Source organism: Protopterus annectens, chromosome 5.part1, assembly GCF_019279795.1.
Source record: "Protopterus annectens isolate FY-2018-M chromosome 5.part1, PAN1.0, whole genome shotgun sequence".
Taxonomy (NCBI): Eukaryota; Metazoa; Chordata; order Ceratodontiformes; family Protopteridae; genus Protopterus; species Protopterus annectens.
Window position 1 is genome coordinate 202,042,682 of NC_056736.1, and position 9,458 is coordinate 202,052,139.

Consider the following 9,458-nt stretch of genomic DNA (forward strand, 5'->3'; position numbering starts at 1 on the left):
TGTCAGGATATTATCATGACATACTCTGTAGCCTGATCACAAAGGATCAGTAGGGTGTTAAGCATGTAAAAGAGTATAACAGGGATTAGTGCTCATGTTCGTTGGTGTTTTGTAAAGAGTAGCTGAGAAGGAGTCCAGACTGAATCATGACACCTCCTTCAGCTATGTCATAAATATCAATGTACACACATATATGTCCTGAGTCAGGGCCAACTCTACCTGAGTGACAATGCCGACATCATAACAGACAGGCCCATATGTACATACCCATCCCCCACTGACAATAGTCCACATCAACATACCAGGAGATATCACATGTAGAATGGATGAGCAGCTACCCCCACTGCCAAAAGCATGGCAGCAGGTGGAATACATTGATTCCCAATATGTGTCATGCACAAATTACAGAGCAAACAGATCATGCACCTGAACAGTCAGCTGAGCCTCACCCCCTACACAGGATGTGGAACCATTGAATGTGTCACAGCTACATATGGCACTCCCCACAAGTGTTGGTGCACAACACACCATGGGAAGTCAAGTCCAGTACGCCTATGAGGTCTGATCTGCAAGGTCATCGAGTCCATCATGGTTGCAGTCATAAACAGAGATATTGGAAGCTAACATACACACAACCCTACCAACTGTGGTATGTTCATGGGCGGATCATGGTTCCCAAGCATGCTAGACTGTTTGCAAGGCAGCCACCCAGGACATACATCAATGAACACATCTACACATGTGTCACATAGACTTCGAATAGCCCTTTATCAACATCCCAGACACAGAGGATTGCAGCCCCCCAAAATCTCCAACACCCAGGTGAGAACTGCCCTCACTAAGGCAAAAAACACAGCATCCATGGGACCGGATGGTGTCCCCGGCTGTGTGCTTCATGAACTCAATGAGGAATTAAACCCACAGTTAGGATAGCTGTTTAATCTTAGCCTCACCTCAGGATACGTACCCAAGGAGTGGCGCACGGCGACTGTGGTCCCACTTCATAAGGGCGGTGCCTCCACAGACCCTGGAAATTACCGCCCCATTAACTTGACAAGCCTTATCTGCAAAGCCATGGAGAGGATCATAATGGAACTCATAAATAATGACATAGGGAACTTGCAGACTTTGGATCCAACCCAGTTTGGCTTTGTCAAAGGCAGATCCTGCCTCTTAAACTTGGTTGACTTTTCCGAGACAGTCACCAAGGCCATTGATGAGGGAAAGGCAGTCCATACAGCCTACCTCGACCTGGCAAAGGCCTTCAACACAATACCCCACTCAGGTATCATCGAAAAACTCATCAGCTTGAATGTAAACCCATACATCACAAGATGGGTTGCAAACTGGCTAAGTGACAGAACCCACAGGGTCAGAGTTGCTGGAGCCATGTCAGACTCAAAGCCTGTCACAAGTGGTGTCCCACAGGGCTCAGTCCTGGGTCCACTCTTGTTCGGCATCTACTTTTCTGAAGTACAAGCAAACACAGGAGGGTTATGGCTGACAAAGTTTGCAGATGACTGCAAACTGGGAGCCATAGTCGAAAACACATCTGACACAGATATCCTCCAGAAGGGCCTCACAGAAATGGATAACTGGTGCCAGAGCCATGGCCTGAAGTTAAACGCCAAAAAGAGCATAGTCATACCCTTCGGAAAACAAGGTTACCCCTAGCTACCATATAGGTGGCAATCCACTGAGCACAGAAAAAGTCATCAGGGATCTGGGGACCCAGGTTGACAGTAGCCTTCCGTTTGACACTCATGTTGCTAAAGTAGTTAGGAAAACCTTCTATATCGCCCACCTGATCATGAAGGGATTCACATCTAGATCAAGGGAGGTCATCGTCCCCCTGTACTCATCACTCATTAGACCTATGATTGAGTACAATGCCCCATTCGGAATGTATCTGACCAGACACCTGCTGCAGCTTGAAAGGCCCCAAAAGTTCCTCACCAAAAGGATAAAGGGTCTCAAAAATATGTCTTATGCTGCCCGACTGAAAGAACTCCAGCTCTATTCAGTCTCATACCGCTTGCTCAGAGGTGACCTGTGCCTGACATATAAGGCCATGTCAAACCCAGATTTGATGAATATGCTTCACCTCAAAAAATCTAGATCCCTCAGAACCACAAGGACGGGAGACTTAAACCTTGACACGGTTATAAATAGAACGTGCTGGAGGGACAGATTCATCACACAGAGACTCCCCGTGCTGTGGAACAAAATCCCGGTACATGTGAGGCAGAGCACCTCGCTGGCCTTGTTCAAGAGGAATCTTGACCAATGGATGGGAGATCGCAGATATACCCCAGGGATTACTTCAGTGTCACTGCTTGACAGAGGCACAGCAAAATGATAGGCATATTTTTTATTCAAACTAAAGGGGTGGCGAAAGCCACATAACTATGGGCTAGGCTTATAAATGCCCTTGGGCATATAGCCTAGTATGAACCTATGAACCTATGAACCTATGTGGTATCCACAAAACCAACAAGCTGTGCATAAATATGTGTTGACATATGACGGAATGTCAATGTGTCCACAGATAGATCACACAAGGTAAGGATTCTGAGGTCTGTTAAAGCTGTTGACACCTGCTGACCCACATGGACCATTCCTGGAATGGCATAAAACAAAGTGTACACACATCACCATGTCCAGTCTGATGATGTCACCATCCTATAAATACAGCAGGAGAAGGGAAACCAGCCAGTAAAGCAAATAGCGTGCCGTGTTAATGCGTCTCTCACTAATTTCATAACATAGTTAGGTAGGGGTGTGAATCCTGCAAACAGTGTGTGGGGGATGTGTGTATATGTATGCAATTGTCTTTGAAAGGAGTGTCCTTTTTGGAAACTGTGAAAACACACTAACAGAGGTACATTCCTCTTTGGAAAGTCTGATGATGACACCATCCTACAAATACAGCAGGAGAAGACAAACCAGCCAGTAAAGCAAATAGCGTGCTGTGTTAATGCGTCTTTCTCTAGTATCATAACATAGTCAGCTAGGGGTTTGAATCTTGCAAATGCTGACTGTGTGTGTGTCACTGTTGGTCAATGCGGTGTGGGTTTTGCTTTTACCATGGCATGACATAGTATGATGACAACAGTAAGTGCATTGCACACATCAGGCATCTGCGTGGCAAATATATATGTGTACATGTCCCCTCAATCAGTACATAGGTGTGAAGCCTGCATACTAAATGAATACATTTGTTTCCATTGACAGGTTGTGCCGTTGCTTCTCAGATCGTAGGTCACATATGTATGTATGTAACACGGCAGTCCACTGTCATGTTTTGTGGCCAAGGTCATCTGTGGCACACACACCCATGACAGCTACTTAAGAGTAGTGTGAGTGAGGGTATATGCCTGGGGTATATGTCAGACATGGTCATACACAACAATGTCTGCCAGGAACAGACAGTCTTTGTAGGTGTCTGACTACCTTGTGGATATGCATTCAGGCCTCTAATGTCTTATGTGAAGCACCTTGGGACTCCACAATACCTATGGATATGTGGATACCAAGGGACACATGACATAACATGAGTCTGTATGTACACAATGGTACCCAACATACATGTTGAGGGCTACCACCTGTGTGGTACTAACGGGATAGTATGTATATTACACGAGGATGACTATGCCATAGTCAGCTTACTTCTATACAGCATGTATCAGACAACATGTATCTGTCTGTATAATACCCTTGTGTAGGATATGCGTCCCATCCAGGGAATGCATTGTAAGCCAATCCATGCATACCCACATTTGGATGGACACATCCCTAATGTGTCTGCATGTACCTAAGGGGGCTATATGACACACAAGTGTGGTCACAGTAATGGGTGGTGGTCATTAGCACTGGTTAGTGTTATAGTGTAGCACTGGAAGGATCCAATTGATAATAGGTCCCCTACTACTGTGTGTCATTTGTCAGGACATCATCCAATGATTGCTTATAGAAATACTGTTGAGGTTGTGTATACTACCAGACCGCAAATCATTGACAGATATTAATGGTATCACCCACAGCATAGTGTCAACCCATGTCATACACACATCTACCCATGTTAGTACATAACTGTAGTAGAATGCATACTGGCCATTGAAAGATGCTATGAGATGTTAACAATGTGTACAACAGGGTATGCCACATGTCCCATGTGTCCACTATGCACGTACATCCAGACAGTGCACACCCAACATGTTCACAGATGTACACTTGCTAATCTGTACTTCACACATCACACACGTACTGCCAACTCACTAACACATGCTGGCAACACATCACACATCAGCCAAGTGGCACATGGGTGGATAATACATACTCAGACCTAACAGTGGTGTAAACAATGCTACATTGACAATCAGAGCGTTGATGAATAATGTCTGCTCAGATATACCTACAATTTATTTTATTTATTTATTTATTTATTGCCGTTTGTTTACCAGGATAGTCCATTGGGCCATAAAGAACCCGTTTTCAATGGAGTCCTGGGGAGAAAAGCTCCAACAGAAGGTATTTTCAACATTTAACAGTAACAATCTTAGTACAGAGAGTTATTAATATTATGTAAACAGAAAAAGTAGAACTAACAAGGATGTAGTTACACTTCCTTGTTGACAACTTGCTATTATTGCTACACTGCTATAGTGTTACCCTGTGCATCAGCACCATGTTAGCCTGTCCCTCCATCAATAATGCAGATGACAGGAGGCAGCACATGTATCATCATATGCACAGGGCGTTTTGTTGTTTGCCAGAGCCTGACATTGACCCATCCAACCGACATGTGTGTGTGTGTGTGTGTGTGTGTGTGTGTGTGTGTGTGTGTGTGTGTGTGTGTGTGTGTGTGTGTGTGTGTGTGTGAGGGACAACAGCACAGCATGGGCCAATGCTGATGTAATGTGTGTGTGTATGTGTGAGCAATAGTTGTTTGCTTAATGTGTGTGTGTCTGCATGCACACAGCTCCACCATGTGGCTGCCATATACGGTGGTTTGTGGGACAGCCACAGACTGTACCTGCTAGGCTGTACAGATCACTGTCTCTGGCCATGGACACAGTACCTGTGCCTGGCAGGGGTGCTACGGACAGTATCGGGTACCAACCCTGACTGGGTACTGTCATCAGAGGCAGAGGCATGACGACTGGACCCATGTCCCTGCTGGGACTGGCCAGAGCCATGTGCACGCGGTCTGCTGGGACGGTCAATGGACAGGCCAGCATCAGCATTGCTGGGGCTGGTACTGCCATTACGGGAGCGGCTGTGAACTGTGGGCTGTCTGCGACCACTGCCAGCTGTTGCTGTTGCTGGCATGCATCCGTGTCAATGTCGCAACCGTCCCACATGGTCCTGGCTCAAGGAAGACATGTTGTGAAGGGCATCTATTCTCTCCCCCCAACATCTATCAATGACCTCAGTTTAAGTCTGGATGGCACCGGCAAGGTCACGGATGCTGTCATTGATAGCGGTGTAATATGTCCTCTGCGCCCTAAGTCCCTGCCTGGTGTACCGTTCCATATGTGCCTGAGCCTGCATTACAGCCTGCAACATAGTGGTCATCGTAACACCTGTGAGGGCACGCCTGCCAGGGGCAATACGACCAGTGGTGCTCCCCCAAGAACCCCTGGACCTCCGCCTATGTGGTACCATTCTGGGTCTATGGCTATGGCTGCTGTGAGGGGATGCAAGTGCCATGGGTACCACACTCTCCAAGTCAATGTCAACTGTATGCTGTCCCTCACCTATGGCCATTGGTGGTGAGGGATGTATTGGCAATATGAGTGTGCACATTGATGGGGTTGAACACTGTGTACTGTCAATTTGTCGATTGGCAGACCAACAACACACCCTGTCAAATCTCCCTGTGCCAAAATACATGTGTCATCTTCACCACTATCAGTGGCAGTGGCTTCAGGTTGCCTGCTGCTTTCGTCAACCCCTAACTCAGCACCTGTGAGAGGAAGAAAGAAAACACACTTTACGGTCTGCATATGCACACATGCACACATGCACACATGAACACATGCACACATGCACACATGAACACATGCACACATGCACACATGCACACATGCACACATGCACACATGCACACATGCACACATGCACACAGGAACACAGGAACACATGCACACTCCTCACTGCAGCAGATACACACACACAAAAGCAATCCAAAACATACTCAATAGTGGTTGAAGGTGGGTGACAGTATCACAAGGCAAACAGTCACATCACATGTGTCAGCATGCAGAATGAGTGTTGATCAAGTCCATGCAGTGTGAGTGTAGACAGCCATAGTTAATGACAGTGTACATGGCTGTGGTGCATGTGTGTACATGTTCAGTGATTGCCTACACCCTGGAACACAATGTGTACAAGGACACGACATTTCTGTGTAAGTATTTTAAGCTCTGCAATGTCCTTTGCACCATCACTCACAGGTATACATACCATGGCTGCATGTGTTATCTGTGTGTCACATGAATTTCCATGTCTGATTGCAGTGTCTGTGTTTGTAGCAGGTAATTGTGGACACAGGTATAGCATATGCATGCTATGTACACACACGGGATGAGTGGTGCATGTGTACATGATGGAATACTAATCCTGGACATGGCCATTGTAACTGTACGGGTGTAGTACCATTAGCCATCATCATCATGCATCATGTGGTCACTCAAGGCCACTAAAGTGTGCTAGACCACCGCCTAGCAAGCTGTACCTGAACAACAGTGCCGTGGCTAAGTTCACAATTACACAGCCATGTTGCACAAGGGTGTGTGAGGTGCCCAATAGTGAGCATTGCCTAGCATGACTGTGTTATGTGTTGAAGGGTGTTGCACAGCCCCATGCTAGGCCCCTACCCATCAGGTATAATATGTGTGGTGTGTGGATGACATGTGGGATACTGAAGTGTGACCTGGCAGCGGGTGTCCAGTTACAACATGTGCAACATGTTGAGGTGTACTGCGTATGACAAATGTGTTATGTTGTGTACATGTGTGTCAACTATGCCTATCCAATGTGCAGTACAGTATTGCCACATTTGTGTCTGATGCTCTGTGCATTGCATGTGATTGAGGCAGCTACAGACTTTACTGAGATGTTTAACATCTCACAGCAAAATGCACAGCATGCATTATGCGTAGGTGTGCTATGTGTACATGGCCTACACCTCACCTATGACATGCACATTTCAATACTAATTTTAAAGTGTTAATACACTCACCAGCATGTGTCGTCTGCCCTGCTGTCACACCAGAGAGACCTACAAGAATATTACACAGTTTGTCAGTGGCCACAACTGTGGCATTGCTACTGTGAGTGTGCTTAACTACAGTAGAACAACAGGCATAAGTGTACAGATACTATTCACAATATCAGTATTGCACACAATAGGCAACATGACTGCTAAACACAGTACACATCTCGCATATGCATAATCTAACAATACAGGTAACAGTAGTCTACAGCTAGGGCATGCTACCTGCACGCTCCATGTCACCATGCTGGATGGCTCTGGCCTCCATGATGACACATGTGTGATGTTGTTGCTGCTGTAGGCCGGGAGCCACCAGACATAGGAGCAGTTCCTCCACTCTGGTGAGGGAGGGTGTATGGCCACCCCACCACCTGTGGCAAGCTTTTGTCTATGGATATCAGACGCATGCCGCCAGACATGTCTAATTAAATCACTGCAGTGATAGCGTACCTGCTCATATGTCCGGTTATGTATGCCTATGTCATTTACCCGATGAACAAGATCTTGCCACAGTGCATTACGCTCCTGCTGGTGCTGGCTGGCCCTGGAAACCTGCAGGTTATATTGCTGAACCAGGCTGTGGTGGATTTCCTGTTCCTCTGTGGCTGTGTAGGAGGGATTCCTTTGATGAGCCATAAGCCTGGAAGACAAGTAAACGATATGTGTGAGCAAGTCATGTGGCACACTTAATATTATACAGTACAGATATCAGTTAACTGCCATATATAGCATCTGTTCGTCTGTCAGAGGATACACACATTCATTACCACATATCAGTGCTCAGCCCACAACTGGCTGACAGTGCCTGCCACACTCCATATAACAAACCAGAATACACCAGTACTCGGCACAGTGTTTGGGATCAAATGCACAGACTTGCCACAGGGGTACATATCAAGCTAATGCATGAAGAAATATGTCATCCATTGCAATGAATGTGAAGTACAGTTACAGTATAACCAGTAACCCACCCTAGTTGTTGATGCCATACCCCTACCTAACATATATGCACAGTTGTTAATATAGCTGGCATACTGCTGTAACAGAATATACATGTTGCTAGATACACATGCAAACACTTCAACACCCATGTGATTGCGGGCATGGTACAGGCATCATTACACACACATCAGACATTCATACAGCACACATATGTATGCTGACACAGATGAGCATTTCCTGTGTATCTTACAGTACTGTGTGCCCCTACTTACAGATACCTATGCCTGAGGTATGTAATCTGTGAAGACTACAGGAAACACACAAGACAGTGTTACCAGGGAATGTGAACATACACCATACTGTGCTGTTTAGGCCTACAGCTTCAGGTAGTACAGCAGTGCAAATGTCAGCTGGATTCACCAGCAATACCACTTACTGAGCTTACATGTATTGCTTCAGCCTACGATGGGACACCACAGTCAAACACAAGGAACTATGTCATAACATATGCCATCCTACTATGTCTGCATCCCAATAACTGACACATCCTTCTCTGGCCTCACACCTAGGACACAAACAACCATGACAGAAACAACCTCACACTAAGCTATCACACCGTGAAAGACATTACACACATTCACTGTCACACTCATTCCACCTCACATAGCAGGTGTTGCACTGAGTACATGTGTGTGTGCATTGTGTCATAGGTAGGTAATACGCCATTGGACCTAGGGCCTAGAACAGCCTAGCCATATGCTACCCTGGCCTTTGACACACATGTAATTTGATTTCATTTGCTCCTGTCAACTGGATACACAGAGGTGATTCCCAGGGCGTGTTACCTATCCCACAGACAATCATCAGGGGTATGTATGACATCTTCTACTGAGGAGCCTTGTTTGTTAATGCTGTGTGGTTTCCTCCAGATTATGGCATATTTGCCAATAGGAGCCTATCCCTCCAGCATGTGCTGTTTATTGAAGTGGCAGGGATTAGGGACCTAGGCCGTGCAGCCCGGTGGGATTGTGAGGTGTTGACATGGTGGTTGTCTGACTGCTATGGGTGTGACATACCTCTGTATGTTCGGCAGAGGTAACCTCTGGGTGGCCTGCATGCAACGCACTGTAGCTGTGGTTATGTGGGTCAGTCTGCATAGGGTATGTGTTTGAGGGCAGTATTACTCTTTGTGAGGTATGTCTGTGGACTTTCCACTTGCTGTAGTTGTCATGTGAGG